This window comes from Pelophylax lessonae, assembly GCF_965119305.1.
Source record: "Pelophylax lessonae genome assembly, chromosome: 3".
Classification (NCBI taxonomy): Eukaryota; Metazoa; Chordata; class Amphibia; order Anura; family Ranidae; genus Pelophylax; species Pelophylax lessonae.
This window is the reverse complement of record NC_138770.1, coordinates 394772373-394785278: the sequence shown is the minus strand read 5'-3', so window position 1 is coordinate 394785278 and position 12906 is coordinate 394772373. Positions and strand designations below refer to the sequence as shown.

Genomic DNA, 12906 nt, shown 5'->3' with positions numbered 1-12906 from the left:
GACAAGTCGTGCACCGTCGCGGTCCATTGTGTAATACAGGAACGGTTCTAATAGGAGCGACACAAGTCGCTCCTTAGAAAAAGGGTCGTGTACTACTTCGGGCGACCTGGAGCGACTTGCATAGACATTCATTTTATGAAGTCCGTGCAAGTCGCGGTGCACGCGACTTCACAGGTCGCCCCCTAAGTTGGATTCGCCGTAGTGTGAACCGAGACTTAGAGTGGCAAAATCTGAATCAATTGCAGAAACGTACTGAAAGAAAAAAAAGCGATCAGCTAAATTGCATAAAATGGTCCTTTTATACTGCTGGAGTTTCATTTGGAAGAAATTTGTTTTCAACAATATTGATGACCAGTCTAGAAAACAGGAGACCATCATAATTTCTTCTACGTTATCTATATGGATCTATAACAGCAGTACTCTAAAAGCACAACCACTGGCAGCCTGTAAAACAGTACAACTTTTAGTACCATATTAGGCGAAAGGGGCTCATTTAAAATAACGCAAGTGGTACTACAATTATGATTATAAACAATTAAGGATGCCTTTAGTTTTGCCCCTCCCTTCCTAGGACCTTAAAAAAATAAATAAATAAAAAGTATTATTGGGGTTATTCATTATGGCAATGAAAAACGAGGCTATGCAAAATTGCATTAAGCCACAGCAACCTACCAGAAACCTCCTTTTAATAAGATCTGGATTTGGACATTTATATTTAAATTTAGTGACATTTGTTGCACTTTGCACATCCTTATTCTTTATACCATCTTACTAAATAAACCTAACAGTGAATGGGTATCCTTCCAGCCTGGATGTGAGGCTCTTGTACAAATGTTAAGCAAGCCAATCAGTACTGTGTGCTTCATCCAGATCCACAAAACATAAATATGAGGCTATAAGGAGCGATCTGAACGTCATACGTGGCCTTTTTTGTACAGTAAAGCAGGTCATAGGTTATGCAATTTTAAGATCATTGCTCGATCTCCCCCATCAACACAGTCAATATTGATGGGTGAATCCCTCCTGTGGAGCTATTCTGTATTGGGGGCAGCTATAGAAGCTGGCTGTCTCATGCTAAAAATCCAACATTTTAAGTTGAACCCAAGTCGATCGATGTATCGACTTCAGTACAATCAGCCTGCCCATAGATGCTGAAACAGCCAAGGTTCCAGACATCCATTGCTAGCTTAAGTGTCTAATTCAGAACACTAAAAATACCTGTTATTCCTTTGCTGATAAATCTGGTGCTGCTTTTTTATTACAAGTTGGTGTAGTCCTTTTATGTAAGGGCTATGCTTTCTCATTAAAGCGGAGTTCCACCCAAAAGTGGAACTTCCGCTCTTTTGCTTGCTCCCCCCCTCCGGTGCCACATTTGGCACCTTTCAGGGGGGAGGAGGGAACAGGTACCTGTTTGACAGGTACTCTTCCCTACTTCCGAGACACAGCGCCGCGACCTTCCGTCCCGGAAGTTCGGCCCCCTCCTCCTTCCCCCACCGCCGAGTCAATAGAAATGCGCAGCATGCTTCGCACATGCGCAGTAGGAACCCGACCGCGGAGCCGCAAGGCTTCACTGCCGGGTTCCCTTACTGGCAATGGCGGCGGCAGCACCCGACAGCCGATGGAAACATCAGCTGCGGTGCCGACATCGCTGGACTCCAGGACAGGTAATTGTCCTAATATTAAAAGTCAGCAGCTACAGTATGTGTAGCTGCTGACTTAATTTTTGGATGGGAAGGCGGAACTCCGCTTTAAGCAGAAAGTTATTATGTATTCACTATACATTTTCTGGCCAAATGTAACAATTTTAGTTCCTGCATGTGCAATATAAATATGCTGAACCCATGCACACCAGAAAGGCTGTCTTTTATAAATGGCCTTTCAGCTATAGCATTGCCGAATTTTTATTCTGGCAAACCCTCACCCTTTGCTACTTCCATGGAAATCATTGGGTGCCAATGCTCTTAAGCCTCCTGGAACTTATTGTGTATATCAATGGCGGTGAAGGACACATCCACAGGTTTTCTTTATATGAATACGCATCATCACATCAAATGCGCCAAAGGGGTACGTTTCTAGAAGAGCTGTACATGTACATGGTACATACCCAGTATTACCCCAATTATTTGAATGAGCAACTTTTTCTAGTAGCACCAAGATGCCGTTTTCATAGCATGGGAAATGCAGCCCACAAAAATGCCTATATACCATCCACAAAGCAGAGCCACAATATTGAATGCCAGGAATTGTTGTATCGCAGGGAATATGGGTATTAATATTTACGCTAACATATTTTCCACAAGGAGGTGCATTCAAAAAACTGGTGAAAGCCAATCCTGGAATTGAGATTTGGTTATACCATTCACATATACATTTTCCAAGTCATTGTACAGTAGCTGTGGGGGCCAGCATGGATAGATGAAACAAATGATAAAAACCTAAGAATTTCATTTCTTGCTAATCAAAGCGGATTTATTTCAGAGCTCTTTGTGACATTATTTCAGGATTATTTTTTTTATTGTATTTGAGTTGGCCTCAGGTATTCCATACAACTAATTTTAAATTATCCAAATTGGTATTCTACAGCGTTAACCATAAAGCACTTTAACTAAATTTTGAATGGAAAAAAAAAAAGGTGATGTATCTGTAGAAGAAAATGATGAGTGTAAATCACATAATGCTGACAATCTGGAGATTTCACTTTGTTCAGTATTACAGTAGGGACACGACGTGGCGTCTTTCACTCAATTCACAGTTAGTAATGTGTTGGTGCACCTCTAAGAAACAGGAGACTGCTTTGTAAACAGAGACCTAGCCACTGCTACAAACACCATGGGTGTAAATGGCTAATTGACTTCTTGTGTCCCTGCTCTCAGGGTTTCTTGTTTAAAGTAAGGATTATTTGTAGGATCAACTAACCACCTATGACTGTATGGAGATGTGCTAATAAAGTAAATGCTACATTTTACTCTACAACAATAGGTATATTGGGCAAAATGAAAAAGACAAATGCATTGCAGTACAGACTGGCAAATGGTCGTGTTACAAAAACACACATAATGGCTACAGTAAAAAGATTCTGGGACACCTATCGTACAGCTCTAACCCCACCAATGAAATGCTGAGTAGGTGGAAGGTTGGTAGGAATTACACAAAACGGCTTTATCAGTAGTGGTGGTGGTGGTAGTAGTAGTGGTGGTGACGATGATGGGGGGGTGGTGAATGAGGGGAGTGGCTCATGTTACCAATGTAGATGTGGCCGTGCCATAGGAAAACATGCTCCTAACCTTTTAGAAAAAAAAAAAAAAAAAAATGATGCTACTTTGCTTCTTAATTCCCATGCATACGGGTTTATCTCTGTACATAACAAAATATATTTATAGATTTATATTCAATAATGCCATGTTAAGGAAAGTTTTCAAATATCAAACAAAAAAATACAGAATGTATATATTTGCAAATCAACACCTTCTGTATTTTATATATCAAGCTGCAATATTGTACCATTGAGGTTTGTTCACACTATAACCCCCCTCCCAAAAAATAGACATAAAAGACAAAAGAAACCAGTTTAGAATATCAGACATGCCAAAGAGTATAATGGAAGGGCCCTTTCAGCACCACTGTGCTATCTCCTGTAGATAATAGTGTCACATAAAACACCCCCCCCCCCTCAATCTCCTATACTCCATGTCAGGTTCAGCAAGTAGAGGACAGCATAGTAAAATGTTAGACAGTTGTGTCACACTGCTGTCCAGGGTTTCCATGTGCAGGGCAGATTATTCCAAGTGAAGATATGGAAGACCCATATAGTGCAATGTGCAGAACAAACATCCCATGTACAGTAATTCTGGTGCTTTCCGTGCATAGACAGCGCTGCCAAAAACACTGCTGCTATGCCTGTTGGATTCTCTATGCTTAAACTCTCTACGTGACAATAAGCCTGGAGGGGAAATACCTAAAAAACAAAACAAGGCATGAAAATACAGCTTTAAAAACAAATGGTATAAACTCCACTGTTCAGGATAGATTAGTAAAATACAGCAGTATACAACTGATTTGGGTGACAGGAAGTAGTACCATGTCAGCAAACAAATTTATCCCTGAATTTCCTCATCTTCAAAATGAAAAAAAAGTAAGTTCTAACGGAAATTAAAGTGATCGTGACAAAAGTTTCTCCATGGAAAGTGGTGCCTTTTGACGTAAAGAAGGAGGCAGTAGAAATTTGTATACGGTTGACTGACTGTTAGCTTATATGAATGTCTAGCAGAGGATTTCTGCTACTAAAATGAAGAAATTAAACACTCAATGAGAGTTTTACAATTAGGATTTGCAAAAAGACAAAAAAAAAAAAAATGTAATTCAACACCAAAGAAAGAAAAAAAAAAAACAGCATGGAGATGGTTTGGTTGCTCACAGCTGGCGGGGGGTGCGATGCAAGGCAACTACACCAGCTATGAAATGGTTGACACACACACACCGCTGCATAACTTCACAAGAAATAGATTGTACTCTTCCATCTACGTTCCCATTCCATGCAGAAGGTTTTGCATACTTGAGCATGAGAGGAGAAAAGATCTTGGAAGGACCTTTACAGGAGTTAAAGGATTTCTGCTAACAGTCTTCATAATGTAAGGACATTGACGCAGGTTTCATGAAAAGGTCTTAAACTGTAAACAGTATCACTGTCCACTTGCTGACAGCAGTTTTGGCAAAGGGTTTCATTTATAGGGTCTTTTGTCAGTTCCTGGACCTGTGAAAAGAGAAAGGTAAAACACGGAATTAATAACAGGTTTAGCTTTAAAAATCACTAGGCTTGCTTAACAAGTATTTATAATAAAGAGCCGATTTATAAAAGAAGCACATTAGTCTTGTCCATAAAAGCCATAGCTTTTTTTTAAATTTTCCATTATGTTCTAGAAAGAGCTTCTGTTGCCATTTATAGATACACACACTCACCGGCCACTTTATTAGATAAACCTGTTTTATCACTTGGTAACAAAAATTGCTTAATCAGCCAATCACATGGCAGCAACTCCATGCATTTAGACATGACGAAGAAGACTTGATGAAGTTCAAACCAAGCATTAGAATGGGGAAGAAAGGGGATTTAAGTGACTTTGAAAGTGGCATGGTTGTTGGTGCCAGATGGGCTGGTCTGAGTATTTCAAAAACTGCTGATCTACTGGAATTTTCACACACAATCATCTCTTAGGCCCCTTTCACACATACAGTCCGCTCAGTTCAGTCACATCAAAATGTATCAGTTTTTCATCCATTTTTCGTCTGTTTTTCCATCCATTTTTTTTTTTTTTACATCTACTACCAATGCAAAAACGGATGAAAAATGGACCGTTTGTCCGTTTACATCCGTTTTTCGTCCGATCCGTTTTTTTGACGGATGAAAAATAGGCCATTCATACGTTCCAAAAAAACAGACATTGACCGAAGCGGATGAAAACGGATGTTAACGGATGATCATTCGTTTTTACATAGAGATGCACTGATGTCCGTTTTTCATCCGTCAACGGATGGATGAAAAATGGAGAAATGGACCGTATGTGTGAAAGGGGCCTAAGGGTTTACAGAGAATGGTCCAAAATAGAGAGAATATCCAGTAAGCAGCAGTTGAGTGGACTAAAACGCTGTGTTGATGTCAGAGGTCAGAGGAGAATGGGCAGACTGGTTCTAGATGATAGAAAGGCAACAGTAACTCAAATAACCACTCGTTACAACCAAGGTATGCAGAATACCATCTCTGAAAGCACAAAACATCAAAACTGGACATTAGAAAATTTTAAAAACATTGGGACGATGGAAAATTGGAAAAAACATTGCCTGGTCTGAGGAGTCCCAATTTCCGCTGTGCCATTCAGTTGGTAGGGTCAGAATTTGGTGCAAACAACATGAAAGCATGGATCCATCCTGCCTTGTATCAATGGTTTATGATGGTGTAATTGTGTGGGGGTATTTTCTTGGCACACTTAGGGTCCCTTAGTACCAATTGAGCACTGTTTAAATGCCACGGCCTACCTGAGTATTGTTGCTGACCATGCCCATCCCTTTATGACTACAGTGTACCCATCTTCTGATGGATATTTACAGCAGGCTAATGCACCATGTCACAAAGCTCAAATCATCTCACCACTGGTTTCTTGAGTCCACTGTTCCCCAATGGCCTCCACAGTCACCAGATCTCAATCCAATAGAGCATCTTTGGGATGTGGTGAAACAGGAGATTGGCATCATGGATGTGCAGCTGACAAATATCATGTCAACAAAGACACCCTGTTGAATCTATGCCATGAAGAATTAAGGTCGCTCTGAAGGCAAAAGGTGGTCCAATCCGATACTAGCAAGGAACACTTAATAAAAGTGACCGGTGAGTGTATGTTCTATTGCGTTGTAGCTTGTTCATATGCACATAAGAGACAGGGTATGCCCACATATTTTAGGGCACAGTCTGTGTCCAGGGAAAGATGGTAAACCATCATGTATGGTGTACGGTGTCCTTTCATATGCTGAAAGCTCTACTTGAAATCTCATCAAGCTTTGCTTCAATGTTTTTGCTGTTAAATTATCTATTGTGTTTGCTAACTGCATTAGTATTTACATGGGTGAACAACATTTTGTAGGACTATAGAATATATAATATATCTATACAGAGTAAAATAGGATTTTGTCTACATTATACTGCAACCTTCAGAAGAATTGGACACTGTTAAAGCAGAACTGTAAGGACAGCTTTGCATAAACACTCCCACTCACAGCATGCCTCAGTTTATTAGCAAACAATGAGAGTAGTAGATCATGAAAACAGAAAGAAAGGACCTGTGTCCTGCAATGTACACCAAATATTATTTTACAGGAAGGACAAAAATCGATTTTTCTAGGCAGCCATACAAGGATCGAAATTCAGCTGGTTCAGGAAACATTTGCAATTCACGAAAAAAACAAAACAAAAAAAAAAAAAAACAACAAAAAAAACCACACACTACTACTAAAATACCACTTGTGCCATTTCTTTAAAGTTAAGGAGCCAGCACCAGCCAGCATCCTTAAAGTGGAGTTACATCCATTTTTAATACGTTGGATTACATAGATGTATGTAATCCCCTTTAAAACGACTTTTACCAATGGAAACTTTTTTTTTTTGCTAGTAAATAACTTATTTTCTTGTTTATTCCTCCTCTCCTCACTTCCATGTCCGATCGGCGATGACGTCATTCGGCGATTCGCAGTGTGTGCTGGGATTTATTCCATGCCAGAAATCTCGCAGTATTACCCAGGAGCTGAGCTGTACTGTGAGTATTCAGGCCGTGACCTGCCCCACCTCAGCCCCGCCTCCTCTCAGTGAGTTGTACTGTATGCATTGTATTCAGGACGTGCTCTGCCCCACCTCAGCCCCGCCTCCTCTCAGTGAGTTGTACTGTATGCATTGTATTCAGGCCGTTCTCTGCCCCGCCTCCTCTCAGTGATCGAGGACTGAAAGCATTATATCCTCACTGAGCTCACTGAGAGGAGGCGGGCGGAGGCGGGGCAGAGCACGTCCTGAATACAATGCATACAGTACAACTCACTGAGAGGAGGCGGGGTGGGGCAGGTCACGGCCTGAATACACACAGTACAGCTCAGCTCCTGGGTAATACTGCGAGATTTCTGGCATGGAATACATCCCAGCACACACTGCGAATCGCCGAATGACGTCATCGCCGATCGGACCCGGAAGTGAGGAGAGGAGGAATAAACAAGAAAATAAGGTATTTACTAGCAAAAAAAAAAAAAAGTTTCCATTGGTAAAAGTCGTTTTAAAAGGGGATTACATACATCTAAAGTTACGAAAATGGGTGGAACTCCACTTTAACAACCAGAGAATAGCTGGTTATTAAGGAGCCAGCACCCGCCACATCCTTACCAACCAGAGAATAGCTGGTTATTAAGGAGCCAGCACCGGCCACATCCTTAACAACCAGAGAAAAGCTGGTTATTAAAGAGGGAGCACCCGCCACATCCTTAACAACCAGAGGATAGCTGTTTATTAAGGAGGCAGCACCCACCAAATCCTTAACAACCAGAGAATAGCTGGTTATTAAGGAGCCAGCACCCGCCACATCCTTAATAAATACACATCTGCTGTCAGCAAAAAGAAGAAAAACCAGCACGGGGGGTATCCCATATGCCTACCAGGCCCTTCGGGTCTGATATGGATTTTGAGGAGGCCCCAATGCCAAAACCTAGAGAAAACAAAATGGGTGTGGGGGTCCAGAGGCCGGTCCCCCCCTCCAACAAAATTCAGACCCTTATCCAAGCATGCAGCCCAGGATGCCCGCATGCTCACTCCTCCCTTCCCTCCTGAACTATACCAGGCCACATGCTCTCAAAGCACCTCGTCTTCATGTTGATGAGCTCAGTGGTTTCCCTGACTGGGATATTTTAGACAGGAAAGATTTGACAAGACCATGATTGACAACCTAGGAATAAGCTTGTCCATCCCTCCTCAATGTTTTCCTTCTCCTTACCTTTCCCTACTACCCTGCAAAATCTGAAAAAGCCACTAACCAAACCGGCAAAAGAAAGTGAAGGGTTTTTTTCTAGCACTTATTGCTTCTGGTTAAAATTGTATTCCAACTCATTCTCTAAGCCTCCTGTACATGTGGTCTGTTTTTATTTGATATCGGACATTATGTGATCTCTTCTGGAAGAGCTATAGCAAGAAAACAAAAAAAAAAAACAAAAACACATTTTGGTTAACAGCATGGTGATTCATGCTGCAGCATATTTGGAAAAATGTGCTGCAGCTTTTAGGTCCTGAGGCACTTGCTTGATGACACAAGGAGCTAACTATTCTCCAATAGGCCTTTTAGCTACCAAGGACCCTATTATAGCTGTGCACAAAGAAGTGTCCCACCTGCTGGCCAGACCATACAAGAGAAGGCAGTGTTGATTACATCCAACATCTGTCATTGCTGAAACATGGCACAGATGAATACTAACAGTGTGGGTGGAGTACAGCTTTTGCCTTTACAAAGCTAGAGAGAGAAGGTAAATCATTCACCTATGACAAGTGCAATCCCCTGAGCAATATTTACAAAAGAATAATGCTTTCTTGTGCTGTAACTGTCAAAGCACACATTACCAACCATCAAGGTTGCTTCAGTGTTGAAAATAAAGCAAATATGTTCTGGGCTTGGTACTATATTTCACAAACATCCTTGACTTTTTTTTTTTTTTAAAGAAATAGAAGTGCACTTTTTACGGAAAGATGGTCTCTCTATACATGAATGATATTATGGTCAAATGTAGACTTGCGTAAAATGATTTACAACATATGGCAAAAAATGAAAGGAGAGAAGTCGTATTGGCATTTTCCTACACACAGCACATGCTGTCAGATGAAATTAGCTTACTTGCTAATAAAGTAAACCAGAAACGGTCCAGAGATGGAAACAAAATTCAATTTGGGCAGCACTGTACATGTATCATCATGGTCGGTGCTCAAAAGAGGACACTAAACATTTTCTAGTGCTCATCTAGCTTAAAAAGGATAAGTTCACATTTCATAACATGTTTCCCCTATATCCAGGGTGTAACCTGTTACGAATGGACCGGCCCCCGCACCTCCCCGATCCCCACTGTGACAGGTAGCAGGGTTCTTCTCCCTCCCCGCCAGCTGTCACAATTTTAAAAAATGGGCCGAGCGGGGCCCTGCCCGCCCAGCCACGTTACTGATTGGCCAGGCTCTATGTAAGAAAAGCTATAAAAAAGGTCCAACAGCCCTTGTAGCTTTCAGCTTGTAGTTTATAATGAACTACCACGCCGCTGTGGAGCACCATGTTAGTTCATTAATGCTTCCTGTCAGATTGTATCGGCTTACCCGTACGGGATGTACAGGCAACCAGATGCATTGGCAGATCTGCTGGAGACCTGCATGGCACTATGCTGACCGCTAATGCAATGCTTTACAGCAGTGGTCCTCAACTCCAGTCCTCGGGCCCACTAACAGACCAGATTTTAAGTATTACCTTGGGGAGATGCAGACTAGAATATTGCAATCACTGAGCAGCAAATGAGCTCACCTGTGATGTAATTTAGGTATCTTGCAAACCTGGCCTGTTAGTGGGCCCGAGGACCTGAGTGGAGGACCACTGCTTTACAGGATCCAAAAAGAATTTTAAAAAAATGCACATTTTTTAACCTACAAAAAAAATGTGCATTTATTTTTTTTTTCCAAAAAAGTTAACTTATGCTTTAACCTGACATGTCAGTAAAACCGTATCCGTTAGCGGAGGCGTGCAACACTGCCTTTGTTCCAAGTCACAACAAAAACACCTCTAATGTGGGTGTCAGAATTAGGTCAATCGCAATTTACCAACTGCAGTCATGAGACTGATAAATTGTGACCAGATTTTGATGCCTGTATTATCCCCCCTAGGGTTGCCAACTGTTTATTTGTAAAAATCTGCATGTTTTTCTTCCATCTATATGAGAACATGGACTTGAGCCTGTATTTGTAAAAATGTCCCTCTACTTGCTGCATGTTAATCATGTGATGCCATTTCGTACTTCATGGAGGGCAGGAAAGTGGAGGAACGCTGGGATAGGTCATCGTTCCACCCAGCACCCTCTTTACTCTCTTCCTACTCTTAGAGGATACCAGAATGAAGCTTAAAGTGGAAGTAAAGGCAAAACCTAACTAACTCTAAACCTACTCCTACCCCCATTCTACGCCTAATCTATCTAGCCTTGTAAAGAAAAGATCACTATACTTGCCTATTCTGAAGCCACTCCGGTCCAGTCTCAGGCAGAACTGTCAGCGGCAGCTTCAGTGTAGGAGAGGCAGCGGACAATGGAAGACCCATTGCAAGTCTATAGGTGACATGTCCCAGGCATTTCCTAGCCGTTGTTGGCTTTCTACTGCACACAGAAGGTGCCGCAGACCAAAGCGGCTTCAGATTAGGCAAGTATAGAAATATTTTCTTTACAGGGTTAGATAGATTTGACTTAAAATGGAGGGTGGGAATAAAAAGGTAGTTCGGTTTTGCCTTTACTTCAACTTTAAGAGTGTCAAGCCCCGTTCTTGTTTTCTATAGGAGTAGAAGGAATGCAGCTGTGTACTGAGGCTGATAAAGGTGCCAGCTTGACAGCTCCTTTTTGTAAGGCGAGCTAAAGTGCTGTCCTTGTTTCCGATGCATGAACTTCATGTATGGTGGAGCATCATCTACAAAAGGATGGTAAGAATTCTACAAACACCCTGCTTTGTTTACTCTGGTGTGGTGGTTTCTATTGCTTGAAGTCCTAGAAATCAGACCTTAAACACATTAAAGAGGAAGTAAACCCTCCTCTGCAACTTTTACCTATAGGTAACCCTATGATAACACTTACCTATAGGTACTGTAAATAGCTCCTAAACATGCACCGTTTAGGGGATATTTACTTTGCATGCAGCCAGTGACATCACTGGCGCATGCGCTCTGAAGGAACAGCCGCTCGGGCCGCTCCATCAGAGCCCTGTGCCTTGAACATCGGCTCTCGCGCGCTTGACGTCATCGCGGCTCCAGCCAATCAGATGGTCGGATGCCGCAAACCTGGAAGAAGGGCGACCGAACATGTCATCCGTGAGACAGGTGAGGAGTCGGCACTGTGGGGCTTTGTTCTAAGGTAAGTATTTCATAATGAGCTAGTATGCAATGCATACTAGCTCATTACGTGTTTGTCTTTCAGGTGTTTTTTTTTTTTTTTTTTTTTTTTAATTCTGAGGTTTACAACCTCTTTAAGGGGTTTAAACAAAAATGTATTATCACTGACATAGCATGGTTAAACTTGTTTCAGGACTGCAGGACTGTGGGGTTAATTCACTAAGAGTTAAATACCACGTACATTTTTGAGTTAAAAAAAACGAATTTGGCATTTTATTTTGTGGCATTTTACGCGTTTTTGCGTAATATTTTAAGGTAGTCTGGACCTGCGGCTGAAGTGTGAAGTGAAACCTTTAGCCCAGGACTGCAGGTTGTTAAGGAGCCAGTACCTGCTAGCGTCCTAACAACCATGACTCATCATTGCTGTCAGTAAAATGTAAGCAAATGAACAGGCCATTACAAAAGAAATAGGTTGATGTTTATCTGAGCATGCCTGGCAGGCAGGGAAAGAGGAGTGGGGGGGGGCGTTTTGGGTGACTAGCGTGCTGCTGTACCCTCCTGAACCATACCATCCTCCCCCCACCCCCCCCCTCGGCAAAGCAACTTGTCCCCATGTTGACAAAGACAAGAGCCTCCTCCCTACAACCCTGGCCAGGTGGTTGTGGGGGGGGGGGGGGGGTGACTTTTGGGCATTTAGAAATACATTTCAACATGCTTTTAAATGATTATGAATGCTTCCAGCTTTCCTACACAGAACATCAGTTGGCCTCTGCATTGACAGATTGCACATTTGGCCAATGTGACGCAAGGCCAACAGTAGCACTCCTATGTGAGGGGAAAAAAAAAAAAAAAATCTATGTTTAAAGTTCTAAATTATGCAAGTGAATAGCCTATGCAACATTAAATTGCATAAAAACAGAATCGTACGTAAAGCAGTAACAGGTGAATCAGGGCAAGGTTGTGCAACGTTTATCCTCACAGGAATCAGATCTAGCGAAATAGGCAAGTCATTGGTGGTGTGATATCAGAGAACATCATCTGGTTTTGTCAGCAGGTACACAACAGATGTCTGGGACACATACATTTCAGATTGCATTTTTGCAGATGAATTACTAACATTAGGGGTGCAAGATAACTGACTATTAGGTTTTTCATATGCTTCCAAAGTCCTGCATTATTTGCAACAGAATCAGAACTGTCTCATGTATTCACAATACCCACTGTAGAAAAATCAGACCATTGGAGGATTTGTAGTATGTTTCTGGTGATGGGT

The 12906-nt window shown here is 41.8% G+C and overlaps 1 protein-coding gene across 1 annotated transcript in view; it reads right to left on the bottom strand.

The window, feature by feature from the left end:
- Positions 1–3993: 3993 nt before the first annotated feature.
- Positions 3994–12906, bottom strand: part of FOXO3 (forkhead box O3) — a 140471-nt gene continuing 131558 nt past the window's right edge. Inside the window, exon 3 of the mRNA XM_082248832.1 lies at positions 3994–4750. The gene's annotated coding sequence lies outside the window, so the exon portion shown is untranslated. The remainder of the gene's footprint in view (positions 4751–12906) is intronic.